At 46.8% G+C, this 22,143-nt stretch overlaps 1 pseudogene; it reads left to right on the forward strand.

The window, feature by feature from the left end:
- Positions 1-20,006: 20,006 nt before the first annotated feature.
- On the forward strand, positions 20,007-21,679 carry LOC462538 (succinate--CoA ligase [ADP-forming] subunit beta, mitochondrial-like; annotated as a pseudogene).
- Positions 21,680-22,143: the final 464 nt, after the last annotated feature.

The following is a 22,143-nucleotide window of genomic DNA, read 5'->3' on the forward strand; positions in this document are numbered from 1 at the left end:
AGAAGACCGCAGCCCCTTGTGTTGGATTCTCCTGCCTGCCCAGGAAACTGGGTGGGAACCATTCAGATTCTTCCTGCATGAAAATGGTGACCTGTGTCCTTGGGGATCCTCCAGTGGCCCTAGTTGCTCCTGCTGGGGATGACCTCAACTCCCGAATCCAACCCTGTAAAATAAGAAGAAATTCAGACATTGCAAGGCATGAAAAATTTTCTCCCAATAGCAAAGTTGAAGGATGTACTCGGAGAGGAGGGAACATACCAAGAAGAGAAGGAAGGAATATATATTAAAAAGAATACAAAACAAAAATAAACAGACCAAGACGTGGGATGTATAGAATCAGGCATCAACCCATGAAAAGGTGAAAAGGCGAAAAGGCAACAGGACCAGAAAAGAAGAGGGTCGCCTTGGTGGGTGGACAGCACAGCAGAGGGGAAGCCATCTCCAAGAAGATGACCTTGACAAGAGCCACCATAAGTTTAAAGGTATGGAGAAGACATTTACTCAACTAAGGGACAGTTGGTGAATTCATTTGTTAAGGTTCATGGAAAGTAAGAAAATGAAAATGCCGGGCAATTATCAATTCTCTGAAAACATCAACATGTATGGAAAGAAAAACTAAGAGAGTTTAACATGTGGCTCAGGTCTGAGTAGCAGTCACATAAGTCAGTAATTTTAACTCTGGCTCTCAATGCACTCAAAATCTCCACCTGCCTACACGAGGAGGATGAAAATGTGTGTGCTGGGGAAAGTACTATGGACTGAAGGGATTTTGAAAAGTCAATACTTAATATCTAAAATGGAAATATTTGAAGTGGCATAAATGTATATTATCAAGAGACATAAAGATAAAGAACAACATATGAAGTAAAAGGCTTCTATGTGGTTGTTTGCCAGGAAGCTGGTGGCTAGGAAGGATTGAGAGGGAGTAGAGGGGAGACCATGTTTTAGAACAGGGGAAATGAAAGGGAAGCAGGTAGCACCTGGAGCCTGCCTCATGCAGAGAACAGGGTTCCACGCAGTGGTCCAGGATCTCAGGGACTTACTGTGGCTGAGGCCACCTGCCCCCAGGACAAGCCCTTGGCACTGAGTCTACTGAAATGTGGGCAGGGAGAAGAGGAGGCCTTCGGACCTTTTACCTGAGCAGCCTGGCTTACTCTAGGCTCTGTCTTGTTTCCTGTCCAGAGATTAATGTAACAAACTGTCTCCAAATTAATCCAAGGGAGTGGAGTTCCTTCCCCTACTCCCAATCCCCCTCAACACCATCCTTTCTGGAAGTGTTATTCTGAACATGTTCTCGGATTTGTTTTTATCAGTGGAGAAAGACAGGATAGAAGAGCACTCACCCAGCAGAGCCAGAGGGAGGCAGCTCCAAGGACTCCAGTGGCCACCAGAGCCCACCAGGACCCAGGGCTGGAGGTGCATAGTGAGATCCTCAGCACAGAGGGAGAAATCTCCTAAGGGTAGGAAGGAATAACAGAATTGGGGAGCATTTCCTTACTTCACAGCAAGTGCAAACATGATGGGAAGGCATAGAGAAAAAGGAAGAAATTATAGGGAAACGTGCTTATTTAGGGGGAGGCGATACTGCGGGAGGGGTACAACAGACCCAGCACTGGTGGGGGCTAGGAGAAACAGGTATAATCCTTGACTAGAGAATGGATACTTGAGGTCAGAATAGTTACTAAATGAAGAGGATTACATACGTTTTAAGGACGTTGATTTACGTTATACTTTGTCATTGGAATTTAAGGGAAAAGAAAGGAAATTCATAAATAAAAACAGGCTGCATGTGGTAAAATCAATAGTCAGCCCTGGGACTTGTGTTTGCAAAATGCTTTATACAGGTGCGACACCGCTGACGTCCTGGATTCCCCACCCTCTAGCACCCAGTTCCCTCTCCTGTAATGAGACCGGGGTCAGGAGGAGAGATGGACAGATGAGCCCATGCTGAAGGCAGTCAGTCATCTGTGCCTGCAGATGAGAAACTGCAGTTTGCACCACTAGCCTCCAGCACAGAGATTCCATCCCAGCTCAGTATTTAGTATTTAGAGATGTAGTATTTAGTATTTAGAGATTCCTAAACACTGAGGGCTCTGTCCAGTCTCCTTCCTCACACTGTGGGGCCTTGGCTTTCCCTCCCAACTCCACACCCCCAAATGCTGGTACCATGCTCAGGTTCATCCTGGACACCGCTCCATCCGACAGGGGAACACTTTTGATCCAGCCGCTTTGACATCCTCGTTCAGTCTCCTCTGGAGAGAGCCGCCAAACCCTTTGCTGATGAGCTGAGACTGACCGGGGAACTGTGATCTCGAATGTGGTTGAGGATCAAAATCAAAATTATAGTCGACTCTTAAAGACCAAGTAGGCTCTAACCACGGAATTCCTCTCTACCCACTGATTCCACCAAAAGAGGAAGAAGCCTCTTCTCTAAGTACACTAAGCTGAAAAACTAAGCTGAAGTACTAAGTACATTCAGCTTTCACTAAGCTGAAACAGCAAAGCGCTGAAACAGCAAACCGCAGGCATAACAGAAAAACCTCAACTTAAATAGTGCTGAGCTGCAACTTGTTTTCCGCGGCTTGTAGTCGAGGAGGAGCCCACGAGGCTTTAGCTGCTGCAAGATCCAAGCGCGCTCCCGCCCAGCGGTGGCCCCGGGCTCAGGGAACCAGCGCTGCTTCTCTCCGAGGCTCGAGGCCTGAGAAACCTTCCGCTGCGAATGCGGGCTGGCCTCTCCGGGAAGCCTTGAAACTCAACTCCCGGGTGGGCCAGGAAGGTTGTCCGAGTTGGGCAGCGCCGGCCGGGGCCCCCCTCAGAGCCGAGCTGCTCGCCTCCCTCGAGGCCCAGCGCAGCCTGGAGGAGAGACCGGGTCCTCTCAGGTGGGGCCCTTGGTGACTGACGACCCCATGAGCCCCCACCCTCCAGCCTGGGGCGGGATGGCCCAATCGGATGCTGGGGGGTCCGTTTGGAAACAACTCTCTGCTTTGAGAACACGCGCGGAGCTTCCCTGGGAGCAGGAGGCTCTGAAGGAAGAGGGGCAGACGCGAAGCCTCTGGTCAGCCGCGCCTCCGGTCCAGGCCTCCCTGTGTCCACATCAGGTCTCCCGGCTTTTCACAACAGTGACCTTGACAGCGCCGAGAGTCCGCGGCTTCCGTCCAGTCCCCTCTTCCCCTGCGTGGCCGAGAGGGTGCAGAGCTGGTGGCTTCAGGAGGTGGCTGTGAGCGCGGGTCTGGGGCCAAGAGCAGAGGACAGGAGAAGACTGCCAAGCCACCACCGGTCCTGCGACATATTCACCGGCTGCCGGCGGCGGCGAGGTCAGGCCCCAGATTCGGGTTTGACCAGCAGGCGCTCGGCGTCCATGCTCGCTCTCCACCTCCCTGCCTCTCTTAAGGAGGACCTGGCCCATTAGGAAGCCTGGGGCGTTCTGTGGACTGGGTGGTCAAAAATGGTGTGTGGAGGAGGGAGTCAATTGAGATTAGACGTGAAAAACGGGGAACCTGGGGACCGCAGGTTGGGGCCCAGGAGAGGACCGAAGCTTCCATCCAAGACTAAGTGAGGAACACTGCGGCAAGAGGAAGGAAGATTGAGTCGCAATTGACTTGTGGATTTTATCGGTTTTAGTCCCTGTGTGACCGCCAGAAGTCTGCACCTTTATCCTTGGTGAGTTCTGAAGGCCCCTGAGGAGAGCTGAGCCCAAGATACTTTTTAATTCCACGGAGGTACTTCGCCTGAGGCAGGTCTCCTCTGTGCCCAGGGAAGGAAGGCTGGGAGTGAGGGTATCTGAAAATATTCACATGAGAAAAGGTCAAGTCCGTTTTTGCTATCCTGTACTGAACACAGATCAATTAACTGGTCCCAGGATTGATAGCAACAGGCCTATAACTGGTCTCCTGGTTCCTATCCAGCCCTTCCCCCATAAAGTCAGAGTCCTGTCTTCTTGGAACAGTGAATCCCCAGCAGAGGACCTCAGCCTGGGCTGCCTGGAACCTGCTACCCTGCCCAGGAGCTGTCAACACCTGGAGTGCAGTGCAGGAAGAATGCAGGGGCGCTTGGTGGGGAGGTGAGTGAGTGCAGAGGGTTTCCGGGAACTCCTTGGGCCTTTGGGGTAGCTCCCTCTCAGGCTGTCCTGCAGGTCCTTACAAGGCCCACTACTGAGCAGGCCGAATGTCCCCAGGAGAGGCAAGGGGTGGGGCAAAGGCGGGTATGGGGTCGCTTGCACTTTGCAGCAAACTGGAGAGTGAGATGACAGGCAAGGAGTACTGGCCCTCACATGGAAACCTACAGCACACTGCCCAAAGGGAATAGGAAAGGAACCACAGCGAGGTCCACAGGGGAGGGCTGGGGGGAGCCTTACCCAAGGCGGCGAGTGCAGCCTCAGTGGCAGAAATCCCAGCGGGCCCCCTCCTGCTGCAGACCCCGCTCCTCCTGCGAGGCCCCAGACGAAGCCCGACCCCCAGCTGCCTGCGCAGCCTCCAGGCAGGGGTCGCGGGGTGCTTCGGCGAGAGAGTCAGGGCCAAAGCGCCAAAATCCGCCGCTGTCGCTCAGCCGCAGCCTGTTTGGGGCTGGGGAGCCTCTCCTGGTCGGTGATCGTCGCGGACAATAGACGAGACCAGAAATTAGATTTGGTTCCGGGATCAAGAACCTTTAATCAGGGAATGGAGATGGCAGGGGACGAGGCCTAAGAGATGTAGACAGCAGGTCCTGTCTGCTTAGGTCGCAAAGGGGAAGAAGGGGCGGGACTCGGGGTCCTGGACTGGGGCTGGGAAGGGTCCGCTCCAGGAGGGTGTGGGTTCAGATGCCTGGGTCCTGGAGGTCCGGGGAGTCGCGGAGGGACCTCCCTCCGGTAACCGAGGGATTGGGGGCAAATGCTCGGCCCAGTCTGATCCCAGACATCCTTGTAACCCAATATAGTTACAGCTCCGACGCCATGTTCTTCCTGGGTCCAGCTCCAACGCCATGTCCTTCCTGGGTCCCTCCAAAGTAGGGTTGGAGGATCAACTAGTGGATTCCGGCGAGGAGGTATCTTCCTCCCTGGAAGCAGCAAAACAAATTTCAGGGACTCGGGAATCCAAGGCCTCATTCCAAAAACACTGAGAGATTGGGTACTGGGCGCACAGTGTGTCTGTGGGGTTACGCAGACCTGGGAACCAGATCTTAGGGCCTGCAGACCTCCCTCTGCCTTAAGATCAGACTCCACCGCCAGTAACTGGGAGGAAACATCTGTACTCCAGGATTTGGAGACACCGACACGGGAGCAGGGCGCCCCCGTTCTGCGGCTGGAAACCGAACGGGACCCTGTGGAAGTCCCGGGTGGGGAAGCGAAAGGGGAGCTGAGTGTCTGTCCTCAGTCCTTGGGCCACACCGGGGCGCTGCCGCTCTGCGCTCGGGTTCTGATGAGCCGCTCTGGAGAGGACGGGGCGGTGGTCTGAGTAAGACACAGATTGTTGATCCAGAAAGGATGTATCAATGAGGTGGGGCTGGGGTTGTCCAGAGGGTGGAAAGGCCTTCTGAGAAGCCCTGGACTGCGCGGGGTTCTGGCTCTGCGGAACAGAGGAGGGCTCTGGAGCTGCCTGTCTCTGAGGTTTCCAACTCCTCCTTGCAAACCCTCCCTCCAGCCTTTTCATGGCAACACTCCAGGAAAATGGAAAGTTGATCATTTTTTTCTTCCACTCCTTAATCCTTTCCTGACTTCTACTTTTAAATAATTTTATTTTAGAAGAGTTTTAAATTTACATAAAAGTTGCAATGGTAGTACAGAGTTGCCATCCGCTCCACAGTCAGTTTCCCCTGGTGTTAACATCTCTCATTACTATGGTCCATTTGTCACAGCTAATGAAGCCATTTTCATACCTTATTATTACTAAACTGCAGACTTTATTTGGAGTTCATTAGCGTTCCCCTAATGTCCTTTCTGTGTTTCAGGATTCCATGGAGAATATCACACTACATTTAGTCTCCGTCGTGCCTCCGCGGCATCCTCTGGTCTGTGACAATTCCTGAGATTTTCCTAATTTTTGATGCCCTTCACAATATTTGGAAGTACTGACCAGATATATTGTAAAATGTCCCTCAAACTGAATTTAGTTGGGATGTAGATCATGGTTAGACTATGGTTATGGTTGTTTAGATGAGGTGAAGTGCAATTCTCCAAACACCTTATCAAGGTTATAGAATATCAATTTCATGTACCACTGTTGATGTTGAAGTTGATCACCTGGTATATTAGCTTCCTGTAGCTGCCACAACAAATGCCCTCAAAGTTGGCAACTTACAACAACAGAAAATTATTCTTTCACAGTTCTGGAGGCCCAAACTGCAAAATCAATATGCAGGGCCTCACTCCCTCTGAAGGCTCTAAGAGCAAATCCATTCCTTGAGTCCTCCAGCTCTGGCAGCTGCAGGGCATTGGTCAGCGTTCTTTGGCTTGTGGCCCCATTGCTCCAGTCTCTGCCTCCTTCTTCACATTGCCTTCTCCTCTTCTGACTCTCTCTTCTGTGTACCTGTTAGGAAGACACTTGTCATTGGATTTAGGGCCACCTAGGTCATCCAGGAGGATCTCCTCATTTCAATATCCTCAGCTTAATTACATCTGCAAAGACCCTTTTTCCAAACAACTTGACATTCACAGCTTCTGGGGACTAGGACAGAAACATATCTTTGTGGGGACCACCATTCAACCCACTACATCTGGCTAAGCTAATATTTCCAGAATGGCAATCCATCAGTGCACCCTAGGTTACAATCCTCATTCTAATTCCCAAATAAACTCAACATATTTGGACATTTCTAATGTCATGTTTTTTAGGTTGAATAATCTAGTGTCAGAAACGATGCTGAAGAAAGATTATCTTTGGAAGAGACTTATACTGAGTTTGTTGCTTGATTTTTCCTCTGCTTCTGAACATCTTTTGAGAGCAAAATTTACTTTCTAAAATGGTGAGGATGAGTCAACTCCTTAAAAGCTGTTTGGGCTGTTGTCACCATTCTATGTGAGACTTCAGTCTCCCCAAAGAGAAATTTTTTGTTGTCAGGATAAAGTGGTACATGAATAAACAAGATTGCCATTAGGCAGCGTGCCAGTCTCAGGAAAATTCTGGAGAAAATGGTGACAGGATAGACAATTAGATCACAGGCTGCCTGCACATCAAGTAAAAACAAAAATCCTATGCTAGGCACACTATTAAAAAACAAATCGCTCCAACCCCTACCATTTCCTCCCAGGGATTATAGAATTTTTCTTTTGCTGCTGAGAAATTAATAAGAGGCAGAACAGGATGCCAAAACTCCAAAGCATCCAATATAGGCCCTCTTCTGGGACTCCTGTCAGCTATATGTTCAAAAATTATGGTCAGTGGCTCATGCCTGTAATCCCAGCACCTTGGGAGGCCGAGGTGGAAAGATCGCTTAAGCTCATGAGTTTGAAACCATCCTGGGCAACATAGCAAGAGTTCATCTATATTTTAAAAAATTAAGGCCGGTCGTGGTGACTCACGCCTGTAATCCCAGCATTTTGGGAGGCCCAGGCAAGCAGATCGCCTGAATTTGGGAGTTGGAAGCCAACCTGACCAACATGGAGAAACCCCGTGTCTAATAAAAATACAAATTCAGCCAGATGTGGTTGCGCATACCTGTAATCCCAGCTACTCGGGAGGCTGCGGCAGGAGTACAGCTTGAACTCGGGAGGCAGAGGTTGCAGTGAGCCGAGATCATGCCATTGCACTCCAGCATGGGAGAAAAGAGGGAAACTTCATGTCAAAAAAAAAATAAAAATAAATAAGAAAAGAAAAAAATTAAGGTCGTCTCTTGTGTACTTTTTAAAATCAATGGATAGAGTATAGCAAAGTTAATTTGGATCTTCAATGGCCATCCTTGGGGTCTTTTGAGTTCCCCAAACTTGTCTTTCTTAAAACTAAACTAGGCCGGACGCGGTGGCTCACGCCGGTAATCCCAGCACTTTGGGAAGTCGAGGCGGGCAGATCACGAGGTCAGGAGATTGAGACCATCCTGGCTTGCACGGTGAAACCTCATCTCTACTAAAAACACAAAAAATTAGCTGAGCATGGTGGCAGGTGCCTGTAGTCCCAGCTACTCTGGGAGGCTGAGGCAGGAGAATGGTGTGAATCCGGGAGGCGGAGCTTGCAGTGAGCCCAGATCCAGCCACTGCACTACAGCCTGCCGACAGAGTGAGACTCCATCTTAAAAAAAAAGAAAAGAAAAGAAAAAAGAAAGAAATTTCTGCATTACCTATGGATGTTAAATCTACTTGAGTAGACTTTAATTCCAAGTTTGTGAATAGCTTTTCTTCAAAACATGCTGAACTTGGTAAAAGACCCAGCAATTTAGGGAAACTATGTGCACTTCTGATCTTGTCCATTTGACAAATCACCTGCCTGTGGCCTTGAGGACCCTACTAAGAAAACTGCTTAAAAACTTTTTTTAAATTTTTTCTTTTTGAGATGAAGTCTCACTCTGTCACCAGGCTGGAGTGCAGTGGTGCAGTCTCGACTCACTGAAACCTCCACCTCCTGGGTTCAAGCAATTATCCTGCCTCAGCCTCCCGAGTAGCTGGGATTACAGGTGCCCACCACCATGCCCAGCTAATTTTTTGTATTTTTAGTAGAGACGAGGCTTCACCATGTTGGCCAGGCTGATCTTGAATTCCTGACCTCAGGAATCCCTGACTCTCCAAATGTCCCCACTTGTTATGTCATTCCCACTGACAAAACAAAAATAATGCTATCTTGTGTTAGGCTGTTCTTGCATTGCTATAAAGAATACATGAGACTGGGTAATTTATAAAGAAAAATGAGTTTAATTGGCTCACAGTTCTGCAGGCTTTATGGGAAGCACGGTGCTGGGCATCTGATCAGCTTCTGATGAGGTCACAGGAAGCTTACCATCATGGCAGAAGGCAATAGGGGAGCAGGCACGTCACATAGCAAAAGCAGGAACAAGAGAGAGTGGGAGGGGAAGGATGCCACACACTTTTAAACAACCAGCTCTCACTATTTCAAAGACAGCACCAAGGGGACGGTGCTAAACCATTCCTGAGAAATGTGCCCCCATGATCCAATCACCTCCCACCAAGACCCACCTCCAACATTGGGGATTACAATTCAACATGAAATTGGGGTGGGGACAAATATACAAACTATATCACACCCTTTCACTGCTGAATCTAATACCTGTCTCTGTATAGGCAAAACTGTTGATATTGGCAAACTTTATAGTATACCTCCTATAAAAATCCAGCTTGATCCATCAAAACCCCTGCCTAATATCAAACAATATCCACTTAAACCAGATGGTGTTATAAGTCATTAAACCTATTACAGAAGGACGTAAAAAACAAGGCCTCATTATTCCATGTACTCATCCTTCTAACACCCTAATTTTACCTATTAAAAAACAAACAACTGGGATTAAAGGTTTGCTCAGGAATTCTGAGCAATAAACTACATAGTGATTCCAAGACATCAGTGGTTTCAAATCCCTATATCTCATTAAACTCACAACCTATTGATAGGAGGTTTTTCACTGTCATTGATCTATGAAGTGCATTCTTCAGTAATCCAGTGGATCAGGCCTTTACCTTGGAAGGCCAACAATTCACCTGGACAGTAATGCCTCCTGCTTTTACTGAAAACCCTTCCTGTGTTTTTCAAATATTAAAGGAACACTTGGAGGAGATAGTTTCTCCTTAAGGTTCCACCTTACTACAATATATAGATGGCCGCCTTCTTTGCTCTGCTTCACAGATAGCCTATGAAAAAAATGGTGTACATCTGTTAAAGCAACTGACTGCTAAAGATCATGAAGTCTCTGATGAAAAATTGCAGCTAGTGAAAACTCAGAAGAAATATTTGGGACACTTAACTTCAGAAAATGGATTACATTTAGACCCAGATTGGCACTTTGTAATTTCTTCAGTCAAGAACCAAGTGCCACAGAAAAACACAGAATATTATAATGCTGTATTTGTGGTGTGTAAACTACTCGTGTCTTAAGTAGAAAGCATAAAAGGTGAACCAATAAAAAATAATAACTACAAGACTTTTCAACACATAGACAGTACAAGGCCAGCTGCAGTGGCTCATGCCTGTAATCCCAGGACTTTGAGAGGCTGAAGTGAACAGATCATTTGAACTCAGGAGTTTCAGACTAGCCTGGGCAACATGGCAAAACCCAGTCTCTTTAAAAAAAAATGGAAAAAATTAGCTGGTTATGGTGGCACATGTCTGTGGTACCACCTACTTAGGAGGCTGAGGTGAAAGGATTGCTTGTGCTTCGGAGGCAGAGGTTGCAGTGAGCTGAGATTGTGACACTGCACTCCAGGCTGGCTGACAGAGTGAGATCCTCATCTATAAAAAGACATAGACAGTATAAGAAGATATAAATAGAAACAACAAAAAGTTAAAAAGAAAGAGGATGGAGTTAAAGTGTGAATTTTTATTACGTATCTTTCAGTTTTTGTTTATACAAGCAGTGTTAAGTTTTTATCAGGTTAAAATAATGGTTATAAGATATCTGCAAGCAGCCTGGTGATCTCAAATCATAAAAAATACAACAGATATACAAAAAATAAACAACAGGAAATTAAATCATATCACCAGAGAATCACCTTCACTAAAAGGAAGACATAAAGGAAGGAAAGAAGGAAGAGAAAACATGCAAAACAACGAGAAAACAAATAAGAAAATTTCCTTCTTTATCAATAATAACACTGAATGTAAATGGTCTAAACTCTCCAATCAAAAGATATGGAGTGGTGGAATGAATAAAAAAAAAAAAAAAAAAAAACCAAGGGACCCAATGATCTGTTGCCTACAAGAAACACACTCACCTATAAAGACACACATAGACTGAAAATAAAGGGATGGAAAAAGATCTGCCATGCCAATGGAAACCAGAAAAGAGCAGGAGTAGCTATACCTATATCAGACAAAATAGATTTTAAGATAAAAACTATAAGAAGAGACAAAGAAGGTCACTATATAATGATAAAGGGGTCAATTCAGTAAGATGCTATAACAACTATAAATATACATACCCCAACACTGGAGCACCCAGCTGTATAAAGCAATTATTATTAGAGCTAAAGAGAGAGATAGATCTCAGTACAATCATAGCCAGAGACTTCAGCAGCCCCCGTTTCAGCATAGGACAGATCGTTTAGACAGAAAAGCAACAAAGAAACATTGGACTTGATCTGCACTGTACATTAAATGGATCTAATAGATATTTACAGCATATTTCATCCAAGAGCTGCAGAATACACATATTTCTTCTCAGGACATGGATCATTCTCAAAGACAGGCCAAATATTTGGTCACAAAACAAGTCTTAGAACATTCAAAAAATTGAAATAATATCAAGCATCTTCTCTGACAACAATGGAATAAAACTGGAAATTAATAACAAGAGGAATTTTGGAAACTATACAAACACATAGAAATTAAACAATATGCTCCTGAATGCCTGGTGGGTCAATGAAGACATTAGGAAAGAAATTTAAAAATTTTTTAGGGAGAGGGGTGGAGCAAGATGGCTAGATAGAAGACTTCACTAACCGTCCCCATGCAACAAAGATACCAATCTAACAACTATCTACATTTTAAAAAAAGACAAAATCACCTTCACTAGAAACAAATGTTATGTGAGCACTCACAAAACCTGGTTTTTAACTTCATATAACTGAAAGAAACACTGAAAAGAGTAGGATATTGTCCCGAATTGCCAATGCCGCCCCGGCCCCATCCTCCAGCAGCAGCCCTGCAGTGCGGAGAATCATGCACTTGGGAGAGGGAGAACACAGCAATTGTGACACATTGCGTTGAACTCAGTGGTGCCCTGATATAGAGTTATATTGGAAGAATGGAGCAATAAGTTTGGTGGTTGGGGTGGGGAAACAGGGAGGAAAGGAATGAAACAAACACTCGAGGGTAGAAGATGGTACCAGTCTGAGAATCAGGTGCCAGTTCTTTTCTACTGTGTGTCTAGTCACATTGGTGTAGACGTCCAGGCAGGAGGAGAAGCAAGTTGTGGGATCAGCTACATCTGGGCTTCCAAAGATAATCTCAGGTGCCACCTCTCCTCCATACTTACTAGGAATCCCAGGCCCTTCCCTGAAGTGACACCATCCTGCATCCTTTGTACCCCTCTTTCCACTTCTCACAGCCTTTCCCTCCCTCCCTCCCTCCCTCCTTCATTCTCCTGGCCAAGACCCACACTCACCCCACCTCACCTCTCTCTTTTGATCAGTCCCATAGTTTAGAAAAGAACAGAAATGCCAGCTGTGGTCAGGTGTTTTAAAAATTTATTCAGTGCTCTCTGGGCATGCATTTCAGGACAATAACATTGTTTCTGGTCTCAATGCACTTTCACCACATCTGATTTTCAACTATGTGAGTTAGGACACCTATATGGTCAATCAATCAACCAGGGATAGAAACTAAGGTCCAGAGCCCTAAGGATGCTTGCCCAAATCACCCTGATTTGGGCAGAACAGGATCTTCCAAGGGCCCTAAGAGTCAGAGAAGACCGCAGCCCCTTGTGTTGTATTCTGCTGCATGCCAGGGAAATTGGATGGAAACAATTCAGATTCTTCCTGCATGAAAAGGGCAACCTGTGTCCTTGGGGATCCTCCAGTGGCCCCAGTTGTTCCTGCTGGGGGTGACCTCGATGCCCGAATCCAACCCTGTAAAATAGGGTGAAATTCAGATATTGCAAGGCATGAAAAATTTTCTCCTGATAGCAAAGTTGAAGGATAACAAAACTGAAGGAGGGAACATACCAAAAAGAGGAGGAAGGAATATACAAAAAATAACAACAACAACAACATCAACCAACAACAAGAACAAAAAAAATACCAAGATATGGGATGTATGAAATCAGGCATCAACCCATGAAAAGGTGAAAGGGCAACAGGACCAGAAAGGAAGAGGGTCACCTGGGTGGGTGGACAGCAGAGGGGAAGCCATCTCCAAGAAGATGACCTTGACAACAGCCAACATCAGTTTAAAGGTATTGAGAAGACATTTACTCAACTAAGGAACAGTTGGTGAATTCATTTAAGGTTCATGGAAAGTAAGAAAATGAAAATACCAGGCAATTATCAAATCTTGAAAACTTCAGCATGTATGGAAAGAAAAACTAAGAGAGTTTAACATGTGGCTCAGGTCTGAGTAGCAGTCACATAAGTCAGTAATTTTAACTCTGGCTCTCAATGCACTCAAAATCTCCACCTGCCTACACGAGGAGGATGAAAATGTGTGTGCTGGGGAAGGTACTGTGGACTGAAGGGATATTGAAAAGTCAATACATAATATCTAAAATGGAAACATTTGAAGTGGCATAAATGTATATTATCAAGAGACATAAAGATAAAGAACAAAATACGAAGTAAAAGGCTTCTATGTGGTTGTTTGCCAGGAAGCTGGTGGCTAGGAAGGATTGAGAGGGAGTAGAGGGGAGACCATGTTTTGGAACAGGGGAAATGAAAGGGAAGCAGGTAGCACCTGGAGCCTGCCTCATGCAGAGAACAGGGTTCCACGCAGTGGTCCAGGATCTCAGGGACTTACTGTGGCTGAGGCCACCTGCCCCCAGGACAAGCCCTTGGCACTGAGTCTACTGAAATGTGAGGCGGGAGAAGAGGAGGCCTTCGGACATTTGACCTGAGCAGCCTGGCTTACTCTAGACTCTGTCTTGGCTCCTGTCCAGAGGTTAATGTAACAAATTGTCTCTAAATTCATCCAAGGGAGTGGAGTTCCTTCCCCTACTCCTTATCCCCTTCCACACCATCCTTTCTGGAAGTGTTATTCTGAACATGTTCTCCGATTTGTTTTTATCAGTGGAGAAACAGAAGACAGAAGAGCACTCACCCAGCAGAGCCAGAGGGAGGCAGCTCCAAAGACTCCAGTGGCCACCAGAGCCCACCACGACCCAGGGCTGGAGGTGCACAGTGAGATCCTCAGCGCAGAGGAAGAAATCTCCTAAGAGTAGGAAGGAATAACAGAATTAGGAAGCGTTTCCTTACTTCACAGTGAGTGCAAACATGATGGGAAGGCATAGAGAAAAAAGAAGAAATTATAGGGAAACGTGCTTATTTAGGGGGAGGTGATACTGCGGGAGGGGTACACCAGACCCAGCACTGCCGTGGGGTAGGAGAAACAGGTATAACCCTTGACTAGAGAATGGATACTTGAGGATCAGTATAGTTACTAGGTGAAGAGGACTACATACGTTTTAAGGACATTGATGTACATTATAGTGTATCATTGGAAGTTAAGGGAAAAGAAAATAAACTTCATAAATAAAAACAGGCTGCATGTGGTAAAATCAATAATCAGCCCTGGGACTTGTGTTTTCAAAACGCTTTATCCAGGTGTGACACCTCTGACATCCTGGATTCCCCACCCTCTAGCACCCAGTTCCCTCTCCTGTAATGAGACCAGGGTTAGGAGGAGAGATGGACAGATGGGCCCATGCTGAAGGCAGTCAGTCACCTGTGCCTGCAGATGAGAAACCGCCGCCTAACCTTACTGAAACTCATGCGGAAAAAGAGTTTGCACCACTAGCCTCCAGCACAGAGATTCCATCCCAGCTCAGTATTTAGTATTTAGAGATTTAGTATTTAGTATTTAGAGATTCCTAAATACCGAGGACTCTGCCCAGTCTGGTTTGACCATGCGCCTCCTTCCTCACACTGTGGGGCCCCAGCTTTCCCTCCCAATTCCACACCCCCAGATGCTCGTACCATGCTCAGGTTCATCGTGGACACCACTCCATCCGACATGGCAACACTTTTGATCCAGCCGCTTTGACAACCTCGTTCAGTCTCCTCTGGAGACAGCCACCCAGACCTTTGCTGATGAGCTGGGACTGAGGGGAAAAGGCCTGCGATCTCTGATGGGGTTGGCAATGGACACCAAAGTCGTCTTCTAAAGACCAGGTACGCTCTAACCACGGAAATCGTCTAACCACTGACTCCTCCAGAAAAGGAAGAAAGAAGCCTCTCTACACTAAGCTGAAACACTAAATAAGTGTTGTATTAAGTAGACTAGGTACACTAAGTGGTAAACTTGGTAAACTTAGAGCACTAAGTGCACTAAGTTCACTAAGTAATAATATTAGTACTAAGTGGTACACGAAGCTGAAACCGCAAACCGCAGCCATGGCAGAGGAACCTCAGCTTAAATAGTGTGGAGCGGCCACTGGTTTCCGCGGCTCGTAGTCGCGCCCGCGAGGAAGCGACCGGGAGGCTTCCTGCCCCGCCCAGCGGTGGCCCAGGGCGCAGGGAACCAGGGCTGCTTCTCTCCGAAGCCTGAGAAACTCTCCGCTGCCAATCTGGGCTGGCCTCTCCGGGAAGCCTTGAAACTCAACTCCCGGGTGGGCCAGGAAGGCTGCCCGAGTTGGGCAGCGCCGGCCGGAGCCTTCTTCAAAGCCGAGCTGCTCGCCGCCCTCGAGGCCCAGGCGAGCCTGGAGGAGAGACCGGGTGCGCTCAGGTGGGGCCCTTGGTGACTGGCGACCCCATGAGCACCCACCCTCCAGCCTGGGGCGGGATGGCCCAATTGGGCGCTGTGGGGGTCCGTTTGGAACCCACTCTCTGCTTTGAGGATACGCGGGGAGCTTCCCTGGGAGGAGGAAGCTGTGAAGAGGGGCAGACACGAGGCCTCTGGCCAGCCGCGCCTCGGGTCCAGGCCTCCCTGTGTCCACATCTGGTCTCCCGGCTTTTCACAACAGTGACCTTGACAGCGCCCAGAGTCCGCTGCTTCCGTCCAGTCCGCTCTTCCCCTGCGTGGCCAAGAGGGCGCAGCACTGGCGGCTTCAGGAGGTGGCTGTGAGCGCGGGGCTGGGGCCAAGAGCAGAGGACCAGAGAGGAGTCTCCAAGCCACCACCGGCCCCGTCACCGGCTACCGGCTAGGTCAGGCCCCAGATTCGGGTTTGCCCAGCAGGCGCTCGGCGTCCACGCTCCCTCTCCACTTTCTTGCCTCTCTAAGGAGGACCTGGCCCACTAGGAAGCCCGGGGCGTTCTGTGAACTGGGTGGTCAAACATGGTGTGTGGGGAAGGGGTCAACTGAGATTAGACGTGAAAAACCGGGAACCTGGGGACCGCAGGGTTGGGGCCCAGGAGGGGCCCGAAGCTTCCATCTAAGACAGGTGACTAAGTGAGGGGCACAGGTGCAACAGGAAAAAAGATTTATTTGCAATTGACTTGTAGGTGTAATCGGTTTTAGTCCCTATTTGACCACCAGAGGTCTGCAGCTCTATCCTTGGTGAGTTCTGAAGGCCCCTGGGGAGAGCTGAGCCCAAGAGACTTTTTAATTCCACAGAGGAACTTCGCCTGAGGCAGGTCTCCTCTGTGCCCAGGGAAGGAAGGCTGGACATGATGGTTTCTGAAAAAAGTTACACAGAGAAAAGGTCAAGTCCATTTTTGCTATCCTGTACTGAACACAGATCAATTAACTGGTCCCAGGATTGATAGCAACGGGCCTGTAACTGGTCTCCTGGTTCCTATCCAGCCCTTCCCCCATAAAGGCAGAATCCTGTCCTCTTGGAACAGTGAATCCCCAGCAGAGGACCTCAGCTCTCAAGCTCCATTCAGCCTGGGCTCCCTGGAACCTGCTACCCTGCCCAGGAGCTGTCAACACCTGGAGTGCAGTGCAGGAAGAATGCAGGGGCGCTTGGTGGGGAGGTGAGTGAGTGCAGATGGGGTTCCTGGAACTCCTTGGGCCCTTGGGGTAGCTCCCACTCAGGCTGTCCTGCAGGTCCTCACAAGGCCCACTACTGAGCAGGAAGAATGTCCCCAGGAGAGGCAAGGGGTGGGGCAAAGGCAGGTATGGGGTCCCTTGCATTTGCGGCAAAATGGAGAGGGAGATGAGAGGCAAGGAGTACTGGCCCTCACATGGAAACCTACAGCACACTGCCCAAAGGGAATGGGAAGGGAAGCACAGCCACGCACGTCCACAGAAGACTTGGCAGATGGGAGAGGGTAACTTTGAGGACTGAAATCCCTACTTCACAGGACTCTGGTTACTTGGACACTTGCTTCCTCCTGTACTTCTGTACGAATCTCAGACTGTGGGACACTCTCTGCACTCTTATTCTTGTAATTCTCTTCTCTCCAGATGGCCTCCTTTCCCTTGGAGTGCAGCAGTGGCCATCAGATTCTTGGGCTGAAGGTCACTGGGTGACTGTGGGATTCTGGGGCCAGTTACTTCCCTTTCTTAGCCACCCCATGCTTTACAAAACTGAGCTCCACAGTCATACTCATCTCTCCCAGTGAAGCTCAAAGGAATTATTAATAAAAAACACAAAAACATAAATGGAATGATGTTTATGGAACCAATTGATTAACGTGGAAAAGTATGGGCTTCCCAGTTTTCTGCCCTTCGTGAGAACTTAATCCTGAAACACTGATCTCATGTCAACCTTCTGCCTTAACTGGGAATTCCTGTGGCCAGTCTGTTCTAAGGGTATCCCGTGAGCCCCTAGGGATGGAGAACAGAAGGCCACTTTTCCTAAACACACACGTGGTTCTGTCCTGGACGGATCAGTGGACTTCCAGTGTCCTTCCTGAGTCACACCGAGGTGAATTGCATAGACCAGAAACCCACATTTTAAAAAGAATAAAATAAAATAAGTGGCCTGTAGTGTGTGGGCTGGGGTTGGTGCGGGCTTCCGGCTTGGCCGCGGGTGTCTGCATCGTTCAGCCCCGGGGCTTTTGTGTCGGGTCTGGCCTGGCTTTGTGTCCGCGAGTTTTTGCCCTGCTCCGCGGCGCTCCTCCGGGGCGGGAGCCGCGAGGCCCGGGCGAGCTCGGGCGGGACCGGAGGCTGCGAAGGCTGCCGGGAGCGGGACTCGCAGCTCCTGGATATGCCAGCGTTCCTGGAAGACTCCTGGGTCCTGACGAAAGACAAGTTGATGAGTGAGTTGGTCGCCATTAAAGTGAGGCTCCCGGCCCGGAGCTGCGCAGAGACCAGGACGCGCAGCTCCGCCTGCAGCACTCGGCGCTACCTCTACCCCGCCGCTACCTCTACCCCGCCGCGGCGCCGACAGCGAGGGCCCCGCCTCCCCCAGCTGGCTCCAGAGCCAGGCCACCCGCAGCAGGAAAGCCACGAAGAAAACAGTTCAACTCAGACCAAAAGATAAAGCTGATCTCGAGGTAACCGCGCTCACTAATGAAGATCTCGTGGACCCGCTTGCGAGGTATGAAGAGAAACCTAGTCCTACTGGAGAACAACCAGGAAGCGATGTGAGAAAAAAACCTTGAAACCGAAGGAACGAGGACGATCTGTCGCCCAGGCTGGCGTGCAGTGGCGCGATCTCGGCTCACTGCGGCCTCCGCCTCCCGGGTTCAAGAGATTCTCGTGCCTCAGCCTCCTGAGTGGCTAGAACCACAGGCATGCGCCACCTCGCCTGGCTACATTTTTTTTTTTTTTTTTTTTTTTAATTTTTGGTAGGGACGGGCTTTCCCCGTGTTGTCCAGGCTGGTCTCCAACTCCTGAGCTCAAGGGATCCGCCCATCTCGGCGGATTAACAATTTAATCTTCAGCAGAAAATGGAAGGCAGAATTGAAATAAAGGTTCTAATAGATACTGTGACAATGAAGAAGACTAAAGTAAAGATCAAGCTTGAGAAGACAGAACCACTAAAGGGCAGAGCAAAGACTCCAGTAACACTGAAGAAAAGAAGACTTGAGATAGTCAGAGCTATTCTCACGCTGGAATAACTGAGGCTGAACGCACAAGTGGAGCTTCAGAAGGCGGAGCTCTGCAGGCCTGGAGTAGGGAGTCTACCAGAGATCCGAGGAGAAGGCCAAGGAAGAGGGTGGAAACCAGAACATTTTCCAATAGACAGTGCAGTAATTTCAGAGAGTGCTCCCACAGCTGAAACTCTAATGGCTTCAGGACACAAAACCTTCGTTGTCAGTAGGATGACTGGAAATTTCAAGCATGCAGCTCCTATTCTGCAACTCAGTAAATTTTCAAACATACCCCAAACTCCAAAGAGACCATCGGGGGGAAAAAAAACAGAATAAAGAAGAGTAGAACGGGATATTCTTAAGGAAATGTTGCCCTATGAAGCGTCTACACTAATAGGAATTGCTGCAGACCAGTCAAAGGGGCTACAGGCAGGCCATTAGAACTCACTGAGTTCAGGATGGCAGAATTTTTTCATCTAAATATGTTCCTAAGTGTGTTCCCTTGGCAGATGTCAAGTCAGAAAAGACAAAAACGAATGAGCCATTTCCGTATGGACAAAAATTTTGCTGTTTGTTGTTGTAGTAGGTTTTGTTTGTTTGTTTTTTGGTCTATCAAGCTATAGAAACCAACCAAGGAAATCTTTTCTCTAATGTTCTTCCTGATGACTCTAGAAACCCAACTGAATGGAATCCATCTGGCACATTCAAGTTGGTCTCCTATTTTTAATAACTGTATTGAAAAACACTTGTGTACACTTGTTGACTTAAATAGCTAAAAAAAAAAAAAGGTGATTTCACCTCAATAAATGTAGTATTCCATGAAAAGCAAACAAAATATATATAAATGAACATCATTAGAGTGTTTTTGAACTCTGGACTAGCAGGAGATCACTTCATGCCATATGAAAATCTTTTATAGCTCTGAAACTTTTTTGTAGGCTTTTTAAAATTTTTTCTTCTCATTGTCCAAACCCATGTAGGGTTTCTTTAAAATGTGGGCATCTGGTTTCCTTTTTGAAAATAAATAAATAAATATATATATATATTGGAAACAAGAAGGGAAAACATGGTAATATAGTATGAAGTTACACATTTAAATACTTTGAATTCTTACAGAAAAGAGTGGAAGAATTATCTTCTACTGAATAAAAACTTTACAGACATGGAAGACAATGAAATTTGGTAAGAGAAAAAGTAACATGGTTGTACTTTTTGTAACTGCAACGAAATTTGATGGTGTTTATGAGGAAAACTACAGCAATAATCTCTTCTGTAACTTTTATTAATAGTAATGTTAGACTCAGAAATGGTGGCCTCCATGTTCTTCCGCCCGCTGTTGGTGGCCGCCACCCTTCGGACCACACTGCGGGCTGCTGCTCAGGTTCTGGGAAGTTCTGGATTGTTTAATAACCGTGGACTCCAAGTACAGCAGCAACAGCAAAGGAATCTCTCACTACATGAATACATGAGTATGGAATTATTGCAAGAAACTGGTGTCTCTGTTCCCAAAGGATATGTGGCAAAGTGACCAGATGAAGCTTATGCAATTGCCAAAAAATTAGGTTCAAAAGATGTTGTGATGAAGGCACAGGTTTTAGCTGGTGGTAGAGGAAAAGGAACATTTGAAAGTGGCCTCAAAGGAGGGGTGAAGATGGTTTTCTCTCCAGAAGAAGCAAAAGCTGTTCCTTCACAAATGATTAGGAAACAGTTGTTTACCAAGCAAATGAGAGAAAAGGGCAGAATATGCAATCAGGTATTGGTCTGTGAGTGAAAATATCCCAAGAGAGAGTGCTACTTTGCAAAAACAATGGAAAGGTCATTTCAAGGTCTTGTATTAATAGGAAGTTTACATAGTGGGGCCAACATTGAAGATGTTGCTGCTGAGACTCCTGAAGCAATAATTAAAGTACCTATTGATATTGTAGAAGGTATCAAAGAGGAATAAGCTCTCCAGCTTGCACAGAAGATGGGATTTCCATCTAATATTGTGGCTTCAGCAGCAGAAAACATGATCAAGCTTTACAGCCTTTTTCTGAAATACGATGCAACCGTGATAGAAATAAATTCAATGGTGGAAGATTCAGATGGAGCTGTATTGTGTATGGATGCAAAGATCAATTTTGACTCTAATTCAGCCTATCGCCAAAAGAAAATCTTTGATCTACAGGACTGGACCCAGGAAGATGAAAGGAACAAAGATGCTGCTAAGGCAGATCTCAACTACACTGGCCTCGATGGAAGTATAGGCTGCCTAGTAAATGGTGCTGGTTTGGCTATGGCCACAATGGATATAATAAAACTTCATGGAGAGACTCCAGCTAACTTCCTTGATGCTGGTGGTGGTGCTACAGTCCATCAAGTAACAGAAGCATTTAAGCCTATCACTTCAGCTAAAAAGGTACTGGCTATTCTAGTCAACATTTGTGGAGGAATCATGCACTGTGATATTACAGCAAAGGGTATAGTCACGGCAGTAAAAGGTTTGGAAATTAAGATACCTGTTGTGGTACAGTTACAAGTACACAAGTTGATGATGTTAAGGCACTAAAAGCAGACAGTGGACTTAAAATACTTGCTTGTGATGATTTGGTGGAAGCTGCTAGAGTGCTTGTAAAGCTCTCTGAAATAGTGAAGCGAAGCAAGCGCATGCGGATGTGAAATTTCAATTGCCAATATGATCTGAAAACCCAGTGATGGCTGAAGGTGTTAAATGTGCTACAATCATTAAGGATACTGTGTTCTGTGTTATTGCTCTTTTAAGTGTGTGGAGATTGTAGTTGCCATCTAGGCACACAAACATTTAAAAGCATTTGGTTTGCATTTAATTCTACCATTCAGAATGGACTGTTTGTAAGAAGCATGTATAATGCAAATATCTTCTTTATTTTGTCACAGCCAGTCTTTTTTGCTTCTCCTACAAAATGCAACTTGCAATATGACAGTTTATTATTGTTGGATACAAAGTTCTTCATTGATAAGAGTCCTGCAAATAAAATAAATATGAAGATAAAGCTTTATTCTTCAGTGTTAAAATACAGTGTATCTAATAACTAGCCTCATTAGTAGACCAGTATATTAAAACACTGTTTTATGTAAAAACTGTTTATCTTCAGCACTAAATACATAATAAATGTAACAATCACTATTTATAAACAGAGCTTTCAAACACTCCTCAGAAAATCAAAATACTTCTAAGTATTTTGATGAAGTAACTTTGTAATTATGTGAACATTGTTTTAATCATTAGGAAACGCTGATAACTGCAAGTATTCATGATTCCATGGTATTAAGAAGCACCTGTAGGTTTGTTTCAAATAAAGGCATATTAACCAAGGGAAAAATATAGTAATGTTATTATTGTAGCCCTATCATATTCACTTTTTAAACGACTGGCTTTTAAAAGTATCATGAAAGTCCTACTTCAGTAAAACCCATTTAAGTAC

The sequence above is a fragment of the Pan troglodytes genome, chromosome 5 (assembly GCF_028858775.2).
Source record: "Pan troglodytes isolate AG18354 chromosome 5, NHGRI_mPanTro3-v2.0_pri, whole genome shotgun sequence".
Taxonomy (NCBI): Eukaryota; Metazoa; Chordata; class Mammalia; order Primates; family Hominidae; genus Pan; species Pan troglodytes.